This window comes from Phyllostomus discolor, chromosome 4, assembly GCF_004126475.2.
Source record: "Phyllostomus discolor isolate MPI-MPIP mPhyDis1 chromosome 4, mPhyDis1.pri.v3, whole genome shotgun sequence".
In the NCBI taxonomy this organism is placed as follows: domain Eukaryota; kingdom Metazoa; phylum Chordata; class Mammalia; order Chiroptera; family Phyllostomidae; genus Phyllostomus; species Phyllostomus discolor.
Genome location: NC_040906.2, coordinates 15880606 through 15895233, shown reverse-complemented (window position 1 = coordinate 15895233; position 14628 = coordinate 15880606). Strand labels below are relative to the sequence as shown.

The 14628-nt window shown below is 41.3% G+C and overlaps 1 long non-coding RNA gene across 1 annotated transcript in view; it reads right to left on the bottom strand.

Annotated features, from left to right (window-relative positions):
* Positions 1–4331, bottom strand: part of LOC118499994 — a 32567-nt gene extending 28236 nt beyond the window's left edge. Inside the window, exon 1 of the long non-coding RNA XR_004902513.1 lies at positions 4003–4331. This is a non-coding gene — a long non-coding RNA (uncharacterized LOC118499994). The remainder of the gene's footprint in view (positions 1–4002) is intronic.
* Positions 4332–14628: the final 10297 nt, after the last annotated feature.

Here is a 14628-nt window from a genome sequence, read left to right as displayed (position 1 = left end):
ATAAAATATATAACCACTAAACCAAAGACAGCACCAAAGAGGAAGTAAATATTATTTATAGAACATCTTTGACTTACTAGACATTAATGCAAAGGTTCACTGTTTCTGAGCTACTTCTCCAAGTCTGAGACTTGTATACCCCCTCTGAATGTGTTCCCCTGGCTCTGAGACACCTTTAACTCTCTTCAGACTGTTTTCTTGGTACAGTGGGCCTAGATGCAGCAGTTCAGCTATTTGGGTAGTATTTACAGAATACTTACTTACAGAGACCTTCTCCAAAACCCATGATCTCTACTCTCATTCCAAACTGAAAATATCTATTGCCTGTATTTTGTCTCCATCTTATTATCTTGACAAAAAGAAGGAAGGTTGGCAAGGGAGGAAATGTATGGCTTTGCCAATTTTGTGCATTCAGTAGGAATCAAGTTGTCCTGATCCACTGGGAAGAGATTCAGGCAATATGTCAGAAGACTGAGGCATACAACATTCGACCCTGAATGTGGCATATTATACTTTCATTGGCAAATGAGTGAATGAACTTGGGTATAAATTCCATACCGCCAACCAGTAATTTGTGTGACTTTGGATAATAAAAGGCGAAAGATTTGTGCATCCTGAGGAGAAACCAGAGTATCATTTGTGTGACTTTAGATAAACTACTTCTCTTTCCTGGACCTTGGATATTACCTAGTCCAACAGAAAAGAACTATCCTATCTTCTAGTTTAGATATTTATCTCACTGTTCCAGCAGCCTGAAGTCTGTACAACCCTGGAGGGCTGTCCTGACCTTCTCTTTGGAAATGTTATCATAATTCTGTCTGCCCTAGTATTTGATACCTCTGTAAGAGTTACTCCTCTTACCCAATCCAGGTTTGTTCAAGTTCAATCTCTCTCTTTCTTTCACTCACTCTTTCTTTTGCTCTCACTCTCGCTCTTACTCTCTCTCTTTCTCAAACTCAAAGAATTAAAAGGATTCCAAGTCACGTGAACATAAGTTCAACCAATCTTGGCCAGAACTGGATAAATATGCAAAACACAGGTAACACTGGTCACTCAGAAGTTTGAGCCTAGATTGCTTTCATTCCTTATTGTCTCATGATGCTTCCCTCTTGCCAATTCCTCCCACACCTTCTTCCCTGGGTCTCAAGTCTGCTTAAGAACTACAGATGTATCAGACAAAGAAATTTCAAGATTCACCTTAGCCCCATCCTCCTCCTTTGAGGGATGAGAAAGCTGAGACTCATAGAAGTTAGCGTGGCCTGCCAAAGTCACAATGCCAGCATGCACCAGTCATGTCCCCCAACCTTCTTCTGTGTGTCTTCTACCACCCACAGGATTTACTCAGTTGCCTCAACTTTCACAGGACCTTGGGCTGCTATTTTCATCTAGAACTATTTTGATGATAATTATTTGCTAGTGACTAATCAAGGCTTCCCTGAAATGGGAAACCAGGAGGTGGTTAAGCAAGCAGTATGGCCACGGGATCCAAAAAAGATTAAGGGGCCCAGAAGGGAGATCATTGTAATCCAACTGTCCCTCTACAAGGACAGGGAATGCTGGGTATTTTTGCTTTGTTTTTCTGCTCTTTTTTTTTTTTTTTGCCTTTCTCCCTCATTTGTGTCTCCACTTAGTTCTGCATGGGAAAGAAAAGGTCAAGGACTGGAAAGGCAGGAAAGATGTTTTATTAGCTAGAAGTTGTCATGGCCTCATCATACTTCATCAGTATGCTTGACCCATTGGTTGGAGACAGATCTTCGCCTTCTGGCTCCTCCTAGGCCCTATAAATTCATGCTTTTTAATTTTACAGAGGAGTTTATGGGCTTCAAAGAAGGGGAGCTGGGGGATGTGTTGTCAGGGGCTGCACTGAGCAATGAAACATCTTTTTGATGTTTTTTTTTATTCTTTCACTCTGTGTTTCTTGTAAATGAGCATTTAGACCCTGTGAGGGAGATGGGAAAGGATTCTTTTGGAGAAAAGCATGAAAGAGCAGAAGGGTCATGAAGAGGGCTTCAGGAAAATCCGAGACACTGGTCTGTCTCTAATCAACTTGCTTATTTGGGCAGCAGAAGAACATTTAGCAGATCATCTTCCTGCTCTGAACTATCCAACCTATTAGGAGAAGGGAAATGTGTGACCTGATGATTTAAGCCAGACCTGTTCAACGTGTTTAACAGTTCACATTTTGAAAGGAGTACTTTGGGAGGATTTTGCAGGATCTAAAAATTAGAAGCTACAGAATTCTCTAACTCTCTAGAGTTACTCCCCAGAGTAGCATAATCTGTAAGCAACAACCCCAGAGCTGTCAGACAGTCACTTAAGATGATAACTGATAGAGACCAACAAAGACATGAATAACAGAGAATTGAAGATGAAAAAATTTTTTTAAATGTTATGTGTAAGCCAGTTAGGTAAGAGTCAGGTTAAGTTGCTAGAATTTTATTTTGTCAATAGGGTAACATTGGAGAAAAGGACCAGGAGATTTCCTAGTTGTTCTCACCCTTGTAAAGCTTCAGTATTCAAACAGAAGAATAAGTTAGAACAAATAGCTCATCATCATCATCTTTATTGTCATCACCATCCTGCCTCTTAGTGACCATTTACTAACAGCTTATTGGATGCCAGACATCTTAAAATTGTTTTACGTATGCTATCATTTCTCCCAAGATAGGATGTGTTTATATGCCTCTTACCAGTTAGGAGAATGGGAAGGGTCTCTCCCTCACAGCCTGCAAAGGGATGGCAAAAAGAAAAACCTCAACCTCCTGCAAACTCTAACTTCAGTGTCTATGACTGAGAAAACAGATGTTCAGAGGATTTCAGCTCTTATTCAGACTTCTCAATTTTTCCTTCTTCCCCCAAAATTAATCACTTAATGCTAACACATAGATGCTCCAATGAGAGAGAGAAGAAAGTGGCTTCTTAATAAAAATTAGATCTCTAGTTTCATAGTGAATTTTGGGAAGATCCTGACTATGATGGTTTGGACCCCTCACCAGGCTCTTTAATTGTAGTGTCTCTGTTAGGCCAGGTTGGAAAGACTTCCAGGAAAAGTCCCAGCTAGCTCATGGAATCCTGTACCTCTCCCCACCTTCACATGGCCCTGACCCTTCAGAAAGATATTCTGTGTGAAACTGAAGATAACTTGAGTTCTCTGTGGGAGTTAGAATAAGAAGGAAGGGAGCTTTGGGCCAACATCTGCCAAGCACTGAGAACAGCAGCTGTTACTTAGTCGAATGGGCTCAGGAGGTGTGGTGTGGAATTGTTTGTCTTCACTCTACCTTGATTTCTATTACTAAAGGCCCCTCAGGTTTTCCTCAAGAGGTTGTATTTTATACCTAAGGAAATTAAGAAGGAAAGAAAAAAATTACCATACAAGGAATCTGGAAAAACTAGAACTGGAAAAAACCTACCAGAGAAACATGCAATGTGATTAAACCAATTTAGAGTCTTCTGGGAAGAGGTGTGTGTGAGGGGGTGGATGGTGATGCTAATAAACAGAGCGTACTTGGAATCTCCAAAAGAGCAGAAAATCAGACTCCGAGGGCAGGGATGATGCATTTAGAGAAATAACAACGTGGGTTGTCATAGGCAGGCCTGCTATACGAGTACACACAGCCAGGCATAGCGCCAGAACGCTTGTGCTTTCAAATTAATTCGCAAATCCTTTGGATTATCAAGAATTTTATTTGCCTTTAGAAGGGACCAGCCTTATACACCATAAACATTTCATTCAGGCATTAAGTTCTGGGCTCTGTCTCTCGTTTACTTAGCATGAGTTTGCTGAAAGCTTACCTTCCATCTGCCTAGCCCGAGTGCTGTTAAGCTACATTATCCAGTTGTTTAAAGCTGAAAACGTGTTTTCATAGATCACTTACCCTCCAATTCTTCCTCAGATTTAAATACAGATGCCATGACATAGTGGGTAGAATAATGACTTCTCAAAGATACCCACATACTAATTAATCTCTGAAACCTGAGGATATGTCACCTTACTTATCCAACGGGACTTGGCTGATGTTATTAAGGGACCTTGAGATGGGAAGATGGTCCTAGGTTGTTCAGTCAGGCCCAACATAACCACAAGTGTCCCTAAAATGTGGAAGAGAAAAACAGAAAAGTCAGAGAAAGAGATGTGGCAGTGGCAGTAGACATCAAGTATCACTTCAGTGTAACCCCCTTTGTCCCCCTTTGTTGCAACCCTTATCCGCATGACTGAAGACAACTTGGCGTGATTACTGGACTGATGTTAGTGTCCTTTACTAACTCACATAAAGGCAGGGACTATGCCAGATTTTTCTTCCTTCTGAAGTCCCAGCCCACAGCAGGCACTCAGTAAATATTTGTTGAATAAATGAGCAAATGGAAGGGTGAACAGATCTACACCTCCTACGGTCCTGAGTATTCTTTACTGTGGGTGGAAACACAGCAGTCCGTGAAGGACCCCACTGACTTGCTCTTTGCTCTTTGTTTTCCTATCTTGCTCTGACCAGAATATTTATCTTTACATATGGTCTTAATATATTTCTGCTGAGAGAACAGCCATATCTGTAACTCCAATCAATGGGTCAAAGAGTTGGGAGGGATGGAAAATTTCCTCTTCCTATGTTATGTTTTGTACTCAGATTATTCTGATTTTAACTCTTGACCCGATTGTCCCACCAGTTGTACAATGATCTCTGTTGTTTGAGTGGTGACCTCCTGTTGTTTTCTTCTCCTCCGAATGTGAAAGACCATCTACTTTTTTGTAGACCAAGGTCTTAAGCCCAGTTTTGCAATACCCCAGGGGGATCCCATTTTCAAATCATCAGAACAAACTTTATTGAAATTCCCTTCAACCCCAGAGCACTGCTGCATATAGTTTAAAAGGAAGTTGTGGGTGAGGTTACAAAAAATAAAAATTATAAATACTGAAAAGGGAGATACAGTCAACTCAGACAGCTATTGTACACCAACCCTCAGTGTAAAAGTCTGAAATAATGTCTTTTTTCATCCTTCCTTTTTGGTCAGCAATCGATTGCTTATGTCTGTAGGACACAGTTACAATGTTTGACAATTTGACCTTCCAACTCCTGTGGGAAGGAGAAAGGCAGGTGTACCAGTTTCTTTAAGTACGGAAGTCACAAGGTAATTGCTCACTTTCTGTTTACCTGGGTGCCTCATCTTCATTTTCTAGGAGCATCTCATGCTCTGTAACACATAGTAGTTCTGGGCATGTATTTTTTCAATATGTTTGTGGATTTGAGAGAGAGAGAGAGAGAGAGAGGAAGAGAGAAACATCAATGTAAAACAAAAATATCAATTGGTTGCTTCCTTATAGGCGCCTCAACCAGGGATTGAACCTGCAATCTAGATAATCTAACTGGGAATCGAACCCCCAAACTTTCGGCGTATGTGACAACATAGCAGCCAAAGCCAACCATGTAATTTTTGAAAGAATAAGTGAACATCTGGCTTCTTTCTAATCAAAGTATATTTAAATGATTTGCCCAACATTGTTGAGAGCCCTGGATTTGCAATCTAGCAACCTGGTTCCAAGTTCAGTGTCTTTTCCTCTCTGGAGGCTAAAAGAGGACTCCTGGAGAAGAACCAGGGACAGTGGGGATGAAAGATTAAACACTGCCTTGTACTGGAAGGGTCCCATATGAATGGTGGGCACATGAGAAGAATTTGTATCTTTTCAGGCAAAGAAAAGTAAGCACAGAAGCTAGAAAGCATTCCGTGACTCAGTCAAGTAGCAGGAAGAATGCAGATGGACAATAGACACAAATTAAGAAATAGCAATGCTTGGAATCTTCCCCCTGTGCAGCTGTAGCCACACAAAACAGAGAGAACCCCACAAACCAAGCAAGTTTGGCACACTTCTGACATGGCACTCAGTCCAACCCAGAGGATTTTATAGCCCTCAGGATGTTTAAAGGAGCAAAAGACTTCAGGATATGCGTTTCTGGCCCATTAAATAAAGTTTATTTTAAAATATTTAACATTTCTTTATTAAAGGTGACCAGGCAGGATATAAGCTCTATAAACTTTCCAAGGAGAGAACATTGTTGGCATTCCAGATGAGAAATTATTGCCTCATATGGGAACCAAGTTTTGCTTATTTCACTTTACAGGTGGCCAGGAATGGAATACTTTTCTTTTCTGCAGATCATAATGCAGATAGATGAACTTTTGAAAATTAAAGTTGTACCTGGAATTTTCTTGTTGCCTCATTACTATATCAGTTAGGGAGGAGGTTTGTGGTTAATTCACAAGGCAGGCTTTCCCAAAGCATGCACTGTATTATAGGCAGGGCTTTGTAATGCCCCTCAAATTATACTACATGGAATATCATCTGGGGCCTCCTTGTCTTTCAGAGAAAAGCCCTACTGTGAGGTCTGCAGGGCCTAGGGCAAGAGTATTGCCAGTGGAACCTCCTGGCCCAACCCCTTGCCGCCCTATGTTCTATCCAGCCTAGGAGGGTCACACATGTGTCAATGTAGACAACCAAGGGTCCAACACCCAACTTCCATCCACATCTCTGCAAACAAATCTCCTTGCCAACTCCTTTGGTCCAGAAGTGTACATATTCATGGGGTGATCCCCTCTCCGGAGGGACCAAGTAGGCAAGATGCCTATGCAGGCCTAGGAAGCCAGCTTGGGATCACTTGGGCAGGGGATTCTAGGGTCCCATTGGTTCCAGAAGTGCATGTCCCCAATCCTGCAAACTCCTTACTCTAAAGGGAAGGACACAGCTGGAGAAGATCCAGAAAGGAGACCTCTGCAGTGCAGAGCCCAGAAGAAGGAGGGTCCCTGGTTTCCTCAGTCTGGAGTTATGCTAATCAGGCTTAAATAAACGTGATCAAAACTCCCCCAAAGCCCAAAACTCCCTGAATAATATCTTATTTTTGCAGGGTTTGGGTATTCATGACCCCTGTTCTGGTTAATCTTCAGCTGAATACTAGCCCTACTTTGCTCCACCACAACTTGAGATGCCACTACGTGACAAATTTTTAGGAAAAAGATTCTCATACCAAACATTGTATTTTTAGTCAACTCTGTTGAAGACTTGGGTGTTGAACAGATCTCATTTTTATCTGTGTTTTCCTCTCCCTTCAGAAACAAAATGAAGTATATTCTGTTATCAAAAAAATTGAGAGTGTATTGCAATCATGTGTGTTTATACACAAACGTTAGTAGCTGAAATTCAATAAAAGAGAAACAGGCGTGGGGTTCAGCCAGGGCACATTAATGGTAGAACAACTGACTAAAAGTCTACAGGGTGCAGAAGGTCCCCCGGGCTGCCCACTCCTCTGGCCTCAGTCCTGTTTGCTGAGTTCTCCTTAAACTCCATGAGATTTGTTTCCAATGAGTATCTATATCATCACCTAATCACTACCTTTATTTGAACTAACTAGAATTACTATTCCTCCCAGAAAATCATGAAGTTAGTTTTTCACTATTTTTCAAATGCAGAAACTGAGGCTTAGAGAACCATAGCTTGCCAAAGACAAGCACTGGGCCACAAAAAGAACTTAGCACACATGACTACAATTTCTGTTCTCTTTCTCACTTATTTATCTAAAGCCACAAGTTCATAAAGCATTGTAGTTGGTTATATTATAATTCAGCAAATACTCACTGCCTCTCTCACCCATACCAGGGGAGAAGTGTATTTCCCTGCTCCTACCTTTCATCCCCAAAAGAGCATGCCTCTGTTAGCCACAGCTCTAAGGAGCTGGAGAAATACATGAAGTAGACAAACTCAATATACAGCTGGCACCAAGCCCAGCTACACTCAGTTTAGATCAGCTGAACACCAGACAATGTGTAGGCACATGAATAAGAAATAAATGCTTACTTTTGTAGACCACTGAGCCTTGGGGTGATTTGTCACACAGAATTTTTATGTATGTAGCTCCTGTTACAGCTACATAATCTGCCTTTTAAGATACCGCAAGCAACACTTCTATCAAATGTTTCTCCACTGAAGAACATGAGTCACCAAGAAATTTCCTTACTGCATAACACTTAACCTGAAAGCCAGTGTTGCACGTTGTAGGCTTTTTGTTTCACTGCTGGTATCATTATTTTTATTAGTCAGCTTTAGTCATTCATGCTGCAGCAATAAACTACCCCAAAATCTCATTGACTTACCAAAATAAAGTTTTATTTCTCGCCAACCTTCATGCTGGCTGCAATTCTTTTTCATGAATCTTCTTCATTCTGAGATCAGACTGAAGGAGAAAGCTATCCCTCAAACATACTAGTCTTGCAAAAGAAGGGAAAGGACAACAGAGCCTCACGATTCCTTTTAAGGCTTCTGTTCAAATGGAGACTACAACATTTCTGTTCACATTCCATTTGGCAAATGCAAGTGACACAGCCAAAGTTCATCTCTAGAGGGGGAATGTGTAATCCTCTCAAAGAGGTTGAGAATACTGAATCAGGACCACAGTATCCACAATATCCACCAAGTAACCATCACTTCATCATTTTCAAGAAGCAGCTCAAAATGCCATCTCCTTAGTATGACTCTTTGGGAACATTTGCCCCTTTTTGTTTAAAGCCTGAGATTGGTAATATCACCTAGAAAAAGATGTTCATGATGTGTTTCCCATTTCTTAACTTAACCTTTCTAACCTGCCTGGAGTCCAAAACTCAATTCTTTTCTTGGACAAGCCCCTTGATATCTTTTGAATGGGTCTCCTGAGAGGTCAACCTTGAGTAACCATAGGATTCCCCGTTGCAAAGAGAGTATACACTCAGCCTCAAAACTCTGATTTCATTCTCTTTGTACTCTTAGGTTTTTCTCAGCATCAGGATGGGCTGTATTCTTAGAAAGTCCTTCAAAGAACATTTCCTCTTATCCCTGGACTCCTGATGCATGTGTCATTCCTATCATAAGTCTGTCGTTCATGTCCCTCCTTCCTCCTCATTTGGTAGAATATCACATTTGTATAAATGGGTAATAAGGACTAGGCAGGATAATAATACGCTTTGCATATTTCATCCCATCTTCATCACAGCCAGAGAGATGGGCATGATGCAATGCACCAATGTAATATCTGAACAGGTCATATGTCTAAAATCACAGCTAGTAAGCAGGAGGACTTTTGAATGGCATCTGTCAGTGAAGATCCTATGTTCTATGCAAGCCAGAGCTGCCTCAAACACAATGAACCCTTGGGAGCTGAATCTTCTGGAAAGAGAAAGTCATACATTGCAGAAAAGCAACACACACATAATATTATAGATAAGTAGTTAGGTAGGTGATGATAGATAGATAGAAAGATAGACAGATTGATTTGGAATTTTTTAAAAACTCAGTACATAGTCCCCTACCTTCTAAAATAGGAGATGATAAACAACATAATTAATCTTCTTCATACACTTATTTTATGCCCACTCTGCCCAGCATTGTGTCAAGAGCGGGGTTGTAAACTGATTTCAATTTATTTTTTTATCCTCCAAAACTCTTTAGTGTGTTGTGTAGTTCAAGAGGGATAAGACAATTCCACAATATTCACATATATACACTTGTATATATGAAACCAGGAAAGATCGTATTAAGAGGAACAAAGTAATTTTTTTTAAATGTGGAAGGCTTTCTAATTGTCAAAACTTGTTGCCACATGTTACTTCATTTGATCTTCACAATAATGATAACTATTTCACTGGTAAAGAAACTGAGGCTTGAAAAATTTTAATGCTTCGTTGAAGAGTACACAACCAATACATGCAAAGTTCAGAAACAAACCCAAATTCTAATCCAATATTCTCTCTAGTAGTGCATTGCTAACTCCACACCAGAACAAACACCTCTCCTACTCTCTAAGATCTTTAGGGAAGGAGAATCCACTCCCTCCCTCTATCACCAAAGCCCCCAGCTCCTTAGCAGAAATTGAGTCCTGGTGTTCATTTTTGCTAAGCTAGGCTGTTGGGTTTGGCTAGATGATGCCTCAGGGAGGGGGCGTCAGGCGAGGGAATGTGTCTGCTTAGCAGCTCTTGCCAGCCCTGGAGAGCTAGCATTTTCCAGAGGAATGCTGGGTTCTCAGAAACACTATTGATAATGAGGTTGCTCATTTTTTAAATGCTGTAACCAGATATTCTAGGAAAACAGACCTGGTTCCAGGAGTGCAGCTGTGGTGTTTGGGTTTAAGGTTTGAGGTGGTTGTTTAAGATGAGCTTTCAGCTGGCCTGCCGACCTGCCACTGGACTGAGACAAGCCCGCACAATCAGGTCATTGTGTAGTGGAGAAATCCCTGGGCTCCTCGGAGCCGAGTACTGGCACATGCTAAAGTGGACTTTCTTCTCCTGGGAACCCGGTGAGAATTAAGTGTGAGCATGTGTGTGCATGTGTGTGTGTGTGCATGTGGGTGTTTCAAATCAGAGGAAACCAGTGCAGGGATTATATGGAATCCCCTCTAGCCTCAGTCAGACTTGGAGAACAATGAGAATGCATTTGGACTGAAGAAGAAAATCTGAGGCCAACAGGAAACAGGTTGGCACAGAGCACTTTTCCAGCCTTGGCGAGAATGCAATTTTCCAGGAGGCCAAGTTTCACTTCCCTCCCATGGGCAGGGCAGGGGGCTCAGCACAGTAATAACTGTAGACTCACACACCACAGACAAGCCCCTGGCTCTGCTTAGAAAATCACAGTTCAGAGCCTTATGAGTCACCAATAGCCAACCCCCTGCCTCCTAGACAACATTCTTTTATCCTACCTCTCACATTCTGTATCTATTATCTTAATATTGAATGAGAAAAAAAAATGAATATTTGCTGCATTAAATTATGTGTCAGGTGCTTCACTTAATTTATGATGGGCAAACACAATATGACTATAGCTAACATTTATGGGAAGGCTACAAGTTGCAGGCATGGGTCTAAGTGCTGGACACACATTAGCACTTATTTAATCCTCACATAGTCCCAAGTGGTAGACTGTGGAGACAGATAAAGAGACAGAGCCGCTGAGAAGGACACTTGGCTACTAAGTAAAGAAGCTAGGATTCCATTTGGGCCAACTCCAGAGGCCTCCACTCAGCCCCAAGCCAGCCCTCCAGCCTGGACACATGGGTCCTCATCCTCAGCCTGGATACATGGCCTCTCACTGAGGTAATGCTGGAAAAGGTTTCTTCCTCCTCTTCTTTCATCTAACATCTCCTCTAAAGAGCAGAATCAAAGATAACCTTATACTGTAGGGCTTGTCTTAGAGTCCCTGTAGACCACCAACTCTTAGCATTACATTGCCAAGGATTTTAGAGTCCTGCCAGTGCTTAAAAGTTCACCAACCCTAGTGAACCAATAGGTATCTGGTGATGACATTAGTTATATCTCTGAAAATTAAGTTACCTCATACTCAACAGTTCCATTTGATCTGTGTTTCACTTTCATCGCTGCTAAATACTCTACAGAATCTAATTTTACACATCACTTTTCAGGAGCTATGAATGTGAACTAGTAAAACATGCCTAGTTCTTGTCATAATAATGGGCTAGAGTTAAAGAAGAAAAGATATTCTCAAAATGCAAACTTGATCATGGTGCTGTCTAGCCTACAATGTACCTGGGCTTTTTAAGACCTTGTTTCTAACTCACTATCTTGCCAGACTTACCACTCTCTGCACCCTCACCCTAGAGACTCCAGGCACAGAATTTCAGTGGCACAAGGGCTCCCAGGTGACTGCACATACTGCTCTCTGAATATACTCGCCTGGACATCATACCCCATCTCCTCTGCCTGTCAACTCCTGCTAGTCTTTCAAAACTCCATCACCCCCATGACCCCTTTCTTACACAATGTCCTGGAAATAAGATAGAGTTTCTGGAGGCTCCCACCCTACCCTGTGCCTACTAACTCTGTCACAGCATCCATCACCTCTACTAGCTATTGCTGAATCCTTCTGACACTCTGAATTCCTTGAAACAAAGACTATTTATTTTATTCTATATTCTTGCTATGTGACACCATTCCTAGTACACAGCAGGTGCTCAAAAATACTTAATGAGTGAATGATTCATGTTTTAAATCCACTGCTTAAATATAGACTGTTTTATAGTTTTAAAAGGGCCAAGGTAAATGGACCAGGAAACCTATGTCAAATATTGTGTCCACACTGATACACAGGAAGGGCTCCATGAAACTAACTAGGATGCATATCTTCAGGCTATTCTTTGCTTTTATTTTAGTTTTTTATATTAAACATATTTTTATTGGTTTGATCTTTCCGAGGACCACAGGACAATGATTGGTATCATAAAGAATGGAACTGGTATTAGCCCTGGCTGGCATAGCTCAGTGGACTGAGCACGGGCTGGGAACCAAAGTGTCCCAGGTTCGATTCCCAGCCAGGGTACATTTCTGGGTTGCAGGCCATAACCCCCAGCAACCGCACATTGATGCCTCTCTCTCTCTCTCTCTCTCTCTCTCTCTCCCCCGCTTCCTTCCCTCCCTAAAAATAAATAAATAAAATCTTAAAAAAAAAAAAGAATGGAACTGGTATTAAGCATTCGGAAGGCAGAAATGAAGACTGTGGCTCACACCAAGGTCCGTGCCTATGGAATGTGGGTTGGCCATAGAATACAAACATTGAGCCATTATGGAAATAGACTGTATGACTATTTACATAGATATAGATGGACAGGTAGACAATAGAGTTTATTTTTATATATAATAATACAGGGCAAAGTCTGGAACTTTGTTTTAACATTAAAACAGTGACATTAACTAGCAAACCCATGAATACAGCCATGTTTGTGTAATTCCTGACAATTACAATCACATACTTGAATTCAGTTCTCACACTTTATTACACTTATTACCCTGCTCCAAAATGTGGATTTAGGTTTCAAAAGCTCTTGTAACTTTCAGAGGCTCCTCTGGTCTACTTATTATTTTTGTTTCTTTGATTTCCTGCTAACTATTCTCTGCTTCTACGCTTTTCATGTATAGAGTTAGTGCATCCATGGGGGGGGGGGGCAAGAGAAGACTGAACCCAGGGAGAAGAAGGATTGACAGTTGTCACATCATTCTTTTTGGAAGCAGAAAATTAAACATAGAAAGGGAAATGTGTGTGTGTGTGTGTGTGTGTGTGTGTGTGTGTGTATTTAAGAGAGAAGAAAATCCAAGATGAGGAAGGCCAGACCCCCCTCCCTCTGAATCCCTGGCCTTGGAAATTTTGTTTCAAATACAGCTGGCATTCACTTTTTATACACTGAGCCTCGTGACCTTGGCTGGTACTCAGGTCTAAACTGCATTGATGGCATCCAAATAGCTAATTTGGTGCTGGAAAGGATGGGGGAGGTAGGTAGGAATTAAGGAATGGAAGGAAAAAAATACCCCCAAACTGAAAAAGTTAAATTTCCTGCCAGGTGGCTTCCAAATCATCCAGCAGCTTTATTCAAGGCTTTGAAGTCCTGAGCCAACCATTCCAGATCTGTAATATTTACCCTGCAGTCTCCAAAAACAAAAGTTGACTCTGTTCCTTGAAGTCAATCTCACCAGCATTTCAGAATGACAGATAGGAGAGGCTGGAAAAGAATTATTGGATGACCTGGAACTCCTCAGCTCCTTAGTAAGATTTTGCTATGCTTCAATCTCAGTCTGTCTCTCACTCCCTCTCTCTCTGCACATCCTGTCAAACTTGCTCTACTTTCACCATCTATTCCTGCTTCCCCACCAACCCAGTCACCTGTTGCACTATTTATGGGGTAGGACAAAACTGACCCTTACACAGTAATAGCTAAATGACTCAAAATTCCTTTAGCCCAGTAATTGAATTTTGCTACTTATACCCATGGACTAAGCAAATAATAACAATAATAGCAATGACGACGATGATGATGATAATGATAATAATAATAATAATAATAACAGAACCAATTTTACATGTGAGGCAGAATACCTGTATAGCTATGACTTTATCCAGGGCAGACCTTGGAGAGGGGAAGCAGGTGATGAGTATATAAAATTCTTTTCTTAATTATATAAAATTCTACAACTAAAACGTGCTTAAGAGAAAAAAGATTTGATGAGTGTTTGTCAGTTACCTTTCTTCTTTACTATCACTCCTCCTTCTTTGTCCCTTCATGTTTTACTTATCTTTTAAATCTCTCTGTCACCACTTTCTGTCAACAAATATATAGAGAACCTATCATGTGCCAGGCACTGCTCCAGGTTTGAATTAAACAAACTCCTTGCTCTGTTGGAGTTCATATCCTAATGGAGAAGATAGACAATAAACAAGCAAATAAGTAGGTAAATAGTATGATAGTGATCGGTTGTGTGAATATAAATAAAGCAGAATGAGCAGGATAGAGAGGGGGAAGCAGGGAGATTATTTGCCGTGTGGGCAGAGAACTGGAAGAGGTGAAAGGACAAAGAAGAGGCTGTGTGGGAGAAGAGCATCCCAGCAGAGGAAACAACCAGAGCAATGGCTGGGGGTAGCCGAAGACATGGCAACTAGGCAGGATGGTTGGGCCGTCAGGGAGAGAGGTAGAAAACAAATAGAGTGAGAGAGCGAGAAGCTGGAACACAGAGAGTTTTGACTTTAACTCCATGTAAAATACGAGACATTGGAGAGTTTTGAACAAATAAGGAACACGATCTGACTGCTGTCAGACTTTGAGCTGTGAGACTGAGAAG